The sequence below is a fragment of the Anopheles nili genome, chromosome 3, assembly GCF_943737925.1.
Source record: "Anopheles nili chromosome 3, idAnoNiliSN_F5_01, whole genome shotgun sequence".
Taxonomy (NCBI): domain Eukaryota; kingdom Metazoa; phylum Arthropoda; class Insecta; order Diptera; family Culicidae; genus Anopheles; species Anopheles nili.
In genome coordinates, this window is record NC_071292.1 from 36,089,339 (window position 1) to 36,101,619 (window position 12,281).

The following is a 12,281-nucleotide window of genomic DNA, read 5'->3' on the forward strand; positions in this document are numbered from 1 at the left end:
TAAAGCGCAAGGCGATGAAATATGCTCAAGTGGACAAATAAACGCAATAAAAAAACGAGAGAGAGAGAGAGACCAAGCAATGCAAACACAGGCGGATCTGCACGATAATTGCATCCGGTCGCTGCCCTAACCAGCACTACTGCTAGCTAGTGCTGCTGCTGGTGCTGCATTTTGCACTAATTTGGTAAACATTTTAACTTAATTTACGCCTGTCGAGCATTTGTCTGCCGGCTGCTACTATGTTACGCGACGGGACAGTTGATGGTCCATTTTAAAGTCATTTTTCTTCACTTTGTTGCCCTTTGCTCCAATGGACACTCCAGCGCGACACTCGGCATAAACGGCTCGGCAAACACCGGTAGCAAATGTTTTCCTGGCAAGTAAGTTTTCTGATCGATGAAACAACATCTGTGTGAAAATCGCAAACACGAACAATAAGAGCACAACAACAAGAGGGCGACACACCCACCGATAGCGTAATCTACGCTACCGTTCTCCCACAGGACGGCCAGCAAAAATCGACCGGGAAAGGAACGCGAAAAGAAAAGCGTTTGCTAATGGTAACATCGGAAAGTTGTGCTGCTCGAGTTGAGCAACTCGCAAAAAAAAAGAAATGAGATCTGCTCTTATTAGTGTGGCGATGAAGGGAAAAACTTCCAATGCATGCTACGATTGAATCAGCTGTCACAACTGCTCGAGCAACTGCTAGGCGTTTGTCTGTGTGTGTGAGTGCATCACACGCCAGTTCAAATGCGAAGCGTGCTCACGCGTCATCAAGCGCATAAAGAAAAGCGCTTTTGAATCGCACCGGAATCCGTCCGTAAATCATAAGCGTTACGGCGTGCATTCAAGCACGGAATGGCATTTAATCGCCCACGGGAAATCGGGCATCGGGGGATGGTTTAATTTTGAAACTAAGATTAGTTTAATTGCCATCTCGCCGGTCCGATCGAAACCGAACGTACGTAAACAGGCGTTTAAGGTCGCTTGAATTTATGATTTTAATTAAACCCCAGTGTGAGGTCACTATTGGCCACGAGCCCACAGGCATCCTTACTTGGTCAGGGTTGGTCCAGCGATCAAAAAAGAAAAATCGATCGCTCCTCCACCGGACCGTAAAAGCGTGGTGTGGATTTGATTTGAAAAAAAGGGGAATAAATCCTCCAAAATGCAATCCGAAATGCGCTTCGGACAAACGCCATGGAGGACGCCCCACGCCACCCAAAAGCTCCCCAAAAGTGTATGTGACCAGCTGTGCTCGTGTGGTTCGATTTTCATTGCACCCGATGACAGGCGAAAAGCGGGTCAGGAAAATTATATATTATAATTTCCACACGCAGCCGAGTCAGGTCCGTCGCCTTCGAGGCGGGTGCATTGTCCGCATCGTCGCACATATTGATATTGGCTCCCGAGCAGACTAGCCAGCATCTCGCACATCTGATTAACCTTGCGCAAACAATGCGCACCCCAGAGGGTGGCGAACCCAAAACCCGATGCGAACATGCAGTTAGCGAACATGCCACCGTCGTCCCGACTGCGCACCACGGGAAGTCGCATTATGCACACACCATAAAACCTTCAATAAAGTTGACAATATTTGATATTCTTCGCCCTTTTTTTGTGCACCAGTTCTAGGCGCATTGTTCCAGGGGTTCACTTCGATTGGCCCACCGGCGTTTGAGGGCAGCCAGCGTCAAATTCGACCGAAATGTGCCTGTGGGCCTGTCCACCGGAATGGAGAGAGAGAAAATGCGGTGCTCCGGTGACAGGTTTTTCCGTCAAGCTGGCCTGCCCTTCCGTCAGGGCTGTTGATTTGGCGTTGACTATGCGGAAATGCCACGCCACCGCTGAGCTTGAGAGCGCTTGGAAGCACATCATCAGCCACGGGAATGGATTTCACAGCCGTGTGCAAACGAACAGCAGCAGCAGCAGCAGCAGCAGCAGCGAGTGTTCGGCTATGCGAGATGGCGATGTTTGGCCTTGGCCCTGCCAGGATCTCAGGCCCTTGAGGACTACAACCGTCCCGTCATGGCTGCGTCACAACAGCAACCACAGTTTGCTCTCGGTTGGATCGCGGGTGTGAAAAAGCATCCCTTGATGCGCTTCATTTCCATCGGCCAACGAGTGTTGGAGCCCCGGGAGAAGGTGTCAAACGGCGCTAGCAGCACATAATAATTTTGCTATTGAATGCAATTTCCTATGATTGTGGTGTACAAATTTCTCAACCCGCAAACTGCACACCCCCTCCTCCCCCCACCCACTCACCCCCTCTTTTTCCACCCTCCGGCAGCAATGACTGTCACAATGTGGCGTTTAATGGAAGCAAGATAGCGAAATGACACTTTCGGAATCGCATCGCATAAAAGTGGTGGCAAATGCTGCGCGAGTGCAGCATGCAGCAAATGAGTGCAGCAAAAAAAATACGCAAACACACACAAACACACACAAATGCACTTGTGTGGGTAGGATAGCAACCAACAAAAAACAAAAAGAAGATGAGCAAAAAAACCGCCACCCACAGCGCGATAGGATAGGCAGGGAATTCGGCATAATGGAAACTTATTGTTATGCAACTCTGATTTTTCGCACTCTTTATAGCGTTCGCTTCACTCCACTGGAACCTCTGGGGCCAGGGACACCGGTGGTGATGTCAGAGAGCCTTTCAGCGGCATGCATCCTTTCGCCTTGTCACCCACCTGTGTCACACGTCTTGCGTGCGTGTGGGTGTGGTGTGGTGTTATGCAACACCAGAGAGAGAGCGAAAAAACGCACTCCCGTTGGGCGAAAAATCTGACACCAAGGATACCAGCAAAACGGGAAATGCATTCGCCTCGTGCTGTGCACCAGAGCTTAAGTAGTGGAACAACCACCACGCGGGCACTCTCGCGGGGAATTCGACGCATCACGTGCGGCTCACGAGCTGGGTGGGGATGTTCTAGAATCTAGATGGTTGGCACAGTATAACCGAATCATAAATAAAGTTTTGATTTGACATTATTCCTATCCCCAAATGGTGCGGAAACTCGGCAGCACAGAGGAAGCCAAAAAGGGACGAGTAGCTTTTGTTCAGAAGCCGTGAGAGATGTGAACGGGTTTGGCGATGACGCATTGTTGATATAACATTTGAAACAAATGGCCCTTCCTCCCGGTCTCCGTTTTCTCAGTGTATCACTTCGTTGTGGTGTAAATTAGACCGAGTTGTAATTTTGCGCGTCGGTGGCTCTATTCATGGTATCACATTTTACACCCATTGCTTGGGCGAACGCCTCGTAGAAGTGCTCCTTTTGTCGGGTGCAAGCTGAAAACATCCGAAGATCAAAAACAGTAAATTCGCACTCGAGATGCGTTTCATTCAAACATCATCGCAATTAGGTGGAGTTTTTATTTTCACTTGCAAAAGTACATGTGGACGTTCATCTATTAAGTCAAAAAAATGTACTAAAATGGATGAATTAAATAATGAAAAATGTACATTATACATCAATATATTATACATCACCCAGAACCAGTGGAGAGCAAACAACGCCCTTTTTAAGGAATTTATTTTGTTCAAATGATCAACCGAAATAGCTCACATATGATAGATCTGCTTTTTTAACCACTTGAACAAGTGGAGAAGTTTCAGCACGCTTTATGGTGGACGATAAAGTAAAGGTACTCATCCTAATGGAATATCCCTCAAAAACGTCGGCGTAGGAGCCTAAATTTCGACACACAAATACTTCTTTTTCCATGTAAATAGTGGGAAAGTTTCAGCCTTCCAATGGAAAGCAAAAGAGTCCATCCTCCCTCTGAATTTTAGTAAAAGTTGCTCACAATAAAAAATGATTACGGATTTATCTGATCAATGGTGAAGATATTTCTTTTTTGCTCTTCCCATCGACTGGTAAAGTTATGTTCCCCAGAGAGCGGAAAAGGAGATCCCCTTGAGTGATAGACAAAAAAAGAGGGAGTTCAAAGGATCTTCTCCTCGAAACATTTCAATAGATGATTATGCAACCCACTAATCTCCACACTATAGGAATGAATAAACCACACATACCCTACATTTCTAAACCGTTTAATCCATCGGTTAAACTAGAGCCTTGTACACTTCCTTATTTTTATTTATCGGCGGCTAGAATCGCACACTTGACCCAAATCGGACAAAAAAGTTGTTAGCTTCATTTTTACAAATAAATGTATCGCTTAATTCTACGATTCACTACCAGCGTGTAGATCTAGCTTCACGGACAACTCTCAACTTGCGATCATAAATTGTGACCAGAGTACCTGTGCAAGGTTCCTTTCAGAGTTTGAAAAAAATCGTTTAAATATAAATGGGTCAATGGGGCTTGAGCTGTACACATGTCCTTCTTTTTACATCTTTTACAAAAACGAAAACCAGAACTCTCACCAAGTTTGTCAAAGCGTTCCATATACCATCTCCGGTCAATATAATTCAGTTCCAGTCTATAAGATGGTGATGGTTGTGAGGGTTGACGAATTTTGATCAGTTAATCGAAGCGGTTAGTTGGTTGGTTTATGTATCCGTTGCAATCGGTAAGGATTTGGCGTGTCAGTAACGCTCACTTTGACCCCGAACACAGTCACTTTCGGCAGGATAGTGCTGCAAATTTACCACCATATTAACATGCCTTAATCAACCTGCACCCTGAAGCGTTATTACCCGCTGCCAAACAAAACTCATCTCTCGATCGCACCGCGAACGTTCATCAAGCCGCAAACACTTCGGAAACAAGTGTGCGCGGCATAAATCTTAGCCGGAAAAAGCGTGCCATTTTGCGCACCCACACCAATCAGGCAGCGCAAACAAAACGCACCCGCGTCCGTTTTAGTGCACGTAAAACGGGGCTTTGATTAGGGTGTCAATACAGAGCGCTGCTGCTGTTTGCTCGCGTCGCAGGAAATGCATTAATTTCAATCCACCCAACGAGCGCCACCGGAAAATGTGCACTTTCGCGTTTCCCATTGCGTGTGTGCTGCGTGAGCCCATTCGATGCAAAAAGGTGCAACGGAGCTTGGCAAAAAGCGAAGGAGAAGGACCACACACACTCAAGCAAAAAAAAAGAAAAAAACAGAGCCCGATACCGGTGCCCGAACTCGGTGAAATATGTTACTATTTTGCAACCCGTTAAATCTGTTTACACTCACTCAACGCCCGCACATGCAGCCGGGTGCCATCATCGACGCATCCCAGCGGTCGGCGATGCGGAAATGGAATAAACTTCCGGCAGCATGACGCCGGAAAAATTCGCCCCGATTGCGGAGGTCGCCCCGTGCGGAAAATGATAGAAAAACATCGCTGCATCCCGCCAAATCACCCGTTTAATTGGTACAAATTTAATCTGAACAAATTGAAAATCTATCTGATTGGAAAACGGCAGCGAGTGCGAGGGCGGCTGTGATGCTGATAAAAAAGCTCCCCTGACCCTCTCGCTAGTGGCGTATTTTATACGTGCACGCAGATCGGGAGCATTTTTCTTTCGATCCCCCCACGGCTGAAAAGCGCTCCTGTCGCAGATTCTCCACGCAGGTGCCAGTCATCGAAAAGGGGGGAATAAATTTGTACAATTTATCTCACACATTTTGGGTCGTACATTTATCGTTCACTGCGACTGGGGAAACGAACTGGGAGAAGTGGTATTATTTCTTTTTTATTTCTGATTTCGAACACAAAAAACGTCCCAGCTGCTGGGAAATAAATTCCGCGTTTCAAGCAATTCATCATTATCGGAATCACGGAAGCGCGACAAGACACTGCACTCCAGTAGAAGCTGCTGCCCGATCGCTTCTAATTAGAGGAAGGGCACATGAAAAAGGGCATAAAACCATGATAACAAAAAACCCTCCGGACACAATTAAAAATGCACCGAAGCAAAATGCCAGCGAGCAAACAGCACGCATAATTGATGTTTTTCGCCTCGCACGCACCGATTTGCATGTGTGAAACAGCGCCCGCAGCAAGGCGCCTCATTTACACCTATTAACTATTTATTGCCGTAAGTGATCTTTAAAAATATTTAACTTGACACCACGCCATTGCTTATTAATGCTGAATAAGCTGAAGCGTCCTGCAAACGGGCCTGCCTTTTTTCGCCCCTCGAATTGCCTTATTGAATGTGGCTTATCTGGTCGGCGGTCGGTCGGGTTTGCCGGGAAAATCAATCGCTCGCAGATTCGCTCGACTCCCGGACGCGAACCGTACCGTTCATAATTAAACCCACAGGGCATCGGAATGTCGCCACATATCGCCCACGGGGCCCAAGCTATCTGGCGTTTCGGTTCGATTCGGGCATTCGAAATCGACAATTGAATCGTATTATATTTTCAATTATTTCTGGCGGCTTTTGTCTCGTTTAATGAAGTTAATTGTTTCGAGATTAGCTTTCGTTCAATTTGTCTTGCCCAGCGAGACCGGTGGCCACCGAGCTTCGCCGGCTCACGTAAAGGTACGTTTAATTGAATCGCATGCAGCACAGACTGCTCGAGACGCGTATGGCACAAGGACGAACCACCGATCGGCGAAAGGACACACCATTCCACACGGGGCGCCTGTCGTGTGCAAACGTCGCCATCGCATTGCCGCGTGGGATGACAAAGCCGCACAAAATGGCGCGTTCCCTGCGGGATCTCGTCCTGGTACCACCATCACCACGCCACGCACACGCAACCGGCGGCGAAACATTAAAAAGGCTGCTGCCAAGGATAACCGTTGCCGTTGTTTGATCGAGAGATTTCGCCAAGTTGATAATGTTTAAGGTTTTGCACACGGGCCGAACCACAACAATAATGATGCGGTTTTGTGGGCTCATCCCGCTGGTTTCGCTCGAGCTGGAACCACCGTATCGAAACCAGGCACCGGATTCGGCATTCTTCAAGAAACCCGCCCGTCCCGGAAGCGTTGATTTTCCGTTACGGGCGGTGGCGCGCGATCGAACGTTCGTCGGTGGTGGTCCGTGCCCGTGCTGAAAACTAAACTATGCTTATTGATAATCTTTAATTAATCCTGCGGTGGGCAAACAATGTACGGAATGTACACACGCCACGGATCCGCGGACACGGTCGTTCGCGAACAATCTTTGAACCACAGGTGTGTGTGGGTGTGGGCATGTGTGGTTGAAGAGCGAGTAAATAGCAGCTAAGCTACATCGAACTACGCCGTCGGCGTCACGTCAATGAGGCGTCAGTGCTGCATCCTGTGGGTTTTCAACTTGCAAAGCCCGCGAGCAGTGTTTGAACATTTACAGCATTAAAACGATAATATTCGACATGTATAGGTGTTGGAAGTGGCTAACGATCCTTTTCTGTGGAGCAATATCCATATCCGCTGATTACGAAGTACACTCTAATTTGCTGGAGCTTTGGTTTAATCACACGCAACAAGGATTAGGCCGGATTTTTTGTGCTTCAATTCGGCCCTACAGAAGATATGTTTTTTTTATAATAGCTTACACTTTATTTTCCCATTAATCTCTTCAGTTGGGGTACACGATCGATTGAGTGGATTCGCGTCCTATTTTTATTACCATCGATTTGTGATTTTTTTTTTCATTGGCAGCTTTATGCTTACACATTTAACAAAAGTTTGCGAACTAGTTTTGGGCATTACTTGTATTCAAGCGCACAACATTTGGGACATTTACTCTTCAATCGGTGAAGCCCAGCTTCATGATCGTGTTTTGTGTTTTCTTTCATTCAAGATTACAACCTGGAGATACGCATTAGCATCCCAAATACTCGCTTTTCCTATCGTGGATGTGTTCGCTAGCGTTAGAATAAGAGGATAACGTTCCTTTGGAAGGACCTACAGCGCTGACTGTCGCCTTCGTTGCTCTCTAGTGCATCCATTCGTTTAGAGACCCCTTCTATCTTCAGCGTTCTTTTTCTTGAAACTTATTTTATTAAAACGAGTATAAGATGCTTCCGTGTACAAAAAATGCTCGCGATTTTGCAATCCTAGGAAAAAGGTTTTTAGTAAATAAAATAAGGTACAATCATCGCACGGTTGTTTTTATACTACCTTTAAATTCATCATAAATTTTCCCACAAATCATTTTCATTAAATACCAGCATATAACAAATTTCCTCATCACTTTCATCTTCGTGAACAAAGTCGTTCTCCGTAGCATCCATTGCATTGGATATTCAACACCTCATGAACGATTCAAATGACGCTTTCGCTTTTGACCACCTCTTGATAACCCACCTGCTAGCTAGGGGTTGTTTTATTTTTGCCTTGCCCATCGTGGTCATTTCAGTTATGGTCTGCTTTTTTCCATCCAACTTGAGCGTGCTTCGCTCATTACGTCCTTAAAAGAGCCTTATTAATGGAGACACCAAGTGGTTGAAGTTTTGCTGGTAAAACTGTCGCTTAGGTCCCGCTTGAGTCCGCAACTACCTATTGTCAACGAAAAAGACCCCATTTTGGGGGCTATTCATTCACGCCTAGAGCACTGTGTAGAACAAGCGTTCTCGAGCAAACGAAACGTTGTTCTCAAACTATACCACCCGGAGCGTGTATTCCCGGAGCGAGGTAGCGTTATTTTTCGACAACTTCTCGTTACTTCTCCCAAGTGAAGTGAGCAAAACATGATCCGCACGCAGCCCACACGTGGAATGCAGCTAATTTCCCGTGCTTTATTATACTTGCCGCGAGTGCAGCAAGCAGCATGTAACACATCCAGGACGATGCCAGAACGATGCCAGAACGTTGCAGTACTCCCACAGCAACTGCCAGTCGCTGCCGAAAAACGGGCCAAGCTCAGCCAACCGTGCGAGATGTTCAATTTCTCCTCGAACTCGAAGCCTTTTGTCGGGCATTATCTGCTAACAGCATAATAAACAGATAGACGATATAATATCACTTATGCGCCTTCCCCACGGGGACCGTCCGTCGGCGTGTCCTCTCGGCATGCCCTGCTCGCAAACCCCTATTTTTGGATTCCTCTCCTGAAAACTTTCCTTCCGAGTTCTTCACCCTGAGATGAAGCGACTGAAGCGACTCGAGCAGACTTTGCACGATGGTGTAGCTGTTTGCTGGCACTCGTGGCCGCTGGGAGTACCGCGCAACATAACACATCTTGGGAACGTTCCGTCATACCAGAACCGAGCTTAACGCGCGTTCTCGGTTTGATTATCTTCCACGAGTTCCACCAGCACCGGGGGGGGGGAAACAACAACAACAACAGCGGTAAAAAAATGACGTCGTGTGCTCGAAAACTTCCACACATCGTCGTGGTCGTGGTGTAGGTCATTTGTTCGCCACGGAAGGTGGCTTTTTTCAGTGTTTTGCTTCTTTAACACACGTTTTGCAATCAGAATCGCAACCAAGGGTGCATGGTTTACGATCGAGAAGTTATGCGCAGGTAGTCGAGCCCTGCTAGAGTGCTAGAGTAGTTCTAGAAAGGCGTACAGGATGCATGGCAAGCTTTCGTTCGCTATCCGAGGCTCACCCACACACACACATCCGCGGGAACGGCAACCAAAAACATTCGCTTCCACGGTGCGCTGTTTGCCAGCGTGGTTATTATTATTTTCGCTATCTCGTGCTATCTCGCGTAAGCGCTGTCTTGGCTCAGCTCAGCTCCCGAAACCAACGCCGAAGGGCTATGCTTACCCAGCTAGCAGGGAGCGCCATGTTTGCCGCGAGGGGAGGATGAATAAAATGTTAAAATGTTGTTGCCCTCCGTTTTGGATGTGTGTGTAACCGACCGAAAGTGTGTAATTTGCTGTTCCAAACGAATATCTTCACCCGGGAGTCCTCCGACACCTCGCACCTGAATCCCTGTAAGCGTGTTTCCCCGGGAATGTGCATGTGCCGGTTGATGCACACGATATGCACCCACGCATACACCCTCTGGGTGTTTGTAAAAAGGAAATCCTTTTGTGTGCCGCAGTGAACGCCGTCTCGGGATGCAGCGCGAGCGAACTCGAGCGCCGATGCTAATGAAGAGTTGTTTATTATGGCACAGGGTGGGTTTTTCGTGAGGCCGTATTGTGGATCCCCTTCGCAGCCGTGAAAGAAACAAATTAACGCATCACGAGACCAGGGGTCCCGAGCAAACGGTTCCCGGTGGTGGTGGCGAAGATGCGACCGTCACAACGACGGTTTGCGGTGGCGAAAAGTTGCGAAGGCGAAAACTTCAAACCCCACCGGCAACTAATTACTCCGAAGCAGCGCGCACAACCGACTGATAGTTTTGGTTGGGTGGAGTTGAATTAACAGGAAAGATGCTCCGTCTGCCCGCCACGTTAATAAGGTGATAAGTTGCCAGGGTGAAAATCTCCGACAATATTTGCCACCCCCCCAGGGAAAGCCAGCTCCTATTTGCGGCAAAAAAAAAACGCGGCATTTTCCGACGGGGCAAACAAAAACCGGCCGTTTTGTTTTGTGTTTTGCGACCAAATGTTGATACAAATAACGACGACGTGCGGACAAACAAAACAAAAGCGAAACACCGTGCAATAATAATAATCTGGCTCCGTTCGGGCGTATGATGAAACGCAAATATGCATGATCATCCGGCAAAAAGCGACACGTGATCGGCAGTGCAGGGTGTGCGTACAATGCACCTCGGTACCTCGGTGTTTCGCACAAATGCATGCGTTAACGCTGCAACGTAGTCCCCTTTTCGCGCCGAATATTAATAAAAGTTTGCCCGCGTGAAACCGAAACCGAGTGCCAATGCTAAAGCAAATGTTCTCCGCCGAACCACGCTGCCGAATGCTTCGAGCTGCTGTTATTATTTGAAAAGGCGAATCAATTTTTAGGTCTACTCGAAAATAATAAATATTATTCCGCAGCTGAAAGCACCGCCAGCGTTTTGTTGTGGATCAGGTCATAAACAACCGACCAACGCCCGATCCGAAGGGTTGAAACCGTGCGTTCGTGCGTAATCCGAAAATGGTGCCCTTGAGCGGGTCACCATCCGCAAAAAGGACATTAATGCGATCGCCGATCGGACTCGATGCATTTATTTCATCGCCAAACGTGCACCAACCGGGAATCCTTGGAGAAGATAACAACAACAACAACAACAAGAACAAAACGGAGAGCAAAAAACCCAACCACCGACAAATCTCCCACTCCCAGCGAATGGCAAATTGGCGCCAAGCGAGAAGCCCTCGAGAGAGTGAGAGAACAATGCCGAACCGAGTTCATTTAGCTACGATGCGGGGCTGCATTGCAAAAATGCACACACAAATGCACACACATCGTCGGATCTTTCGTGGAAATGCCGCAACAAACACACGCTAGAAGCACACACACACGCGCGCGCGCGGGCGTGGGAGTTGGTAGCAAAAAAACAAAAAACAAGGGATGCGGAAATGAAATTAATTTATTTCAGCTCACTACTGTGCCACTCACACGAGCGCGCGTGTGTCTCGTGGTGGGTGCAGGTGTAATTTAACGCCCGGTTTCAGCTGGAGTTTGATTAAAATTAAAGCACCAAGTGGCCGTCCGTCCAGGGCTAGTGCGCTGCATCGGTGCGTGTAAAATTCTATTATCCATCCGGTCCGTGGAATGGAGCATCGCTTTAATTGTGTCGCTGCTTCTAATGCGCTCCCATTGGCGTCGGTTGTCGGTGGGCTTCACAAATTGGCTCGTATTGGGGATTGTCCAGTTCGTGTGATCCCCCCTGCGGTCCTCATTAACGGGCGATGGTGATGGTGAAAATCGCTTAATTGAATCCAATTTGAACCGTTATTAATAAAGTTATGGGCGTTCGATTTGGGTGCGTGTGGGCGCGTATGTGTGGACACTTTCAATTCGGGTTCGCCTCGGTCATGCGACATATGCGGGATTAGGTTAATCACCGCCGGAGCAGTGCGCTAATCATTCGCCCCGAATCACGTTGATTAAGTTTATTCACGGCGAGCGCTTAATCAACTAACCGAAAGGAAATGATCCTTGAGCGCCGTGCGAAATGCAAAACCGCTTGACCTCACGATGCATCGGACATTTGGGTTGAGGGGGGTGAGCAAAAAAAAAAAAGCGGGAGGTTCTAATTAAATCAGCGCGTTGATTTATCTGTTTGCCTGCTGGCTGGTACACGTTGGCACGCGAGAACCGACGATGCAGCCGGCAGGAAGAAAGAAAGGAGCTCGTTGAGCTATTTTCGTGATAAATTTAATTTAAACTCGTTTGCTTCACAGCCGAAATGAAGCGGGGGGATTCGGAAATAAAAACGGGCGGCCTTTTTTTTTTGTTCAATTTTCCGCCTGGGACGAAATGTCGTCCCATTTGCGGAGTGAAAACCTTAACAAGCGTTTGCATT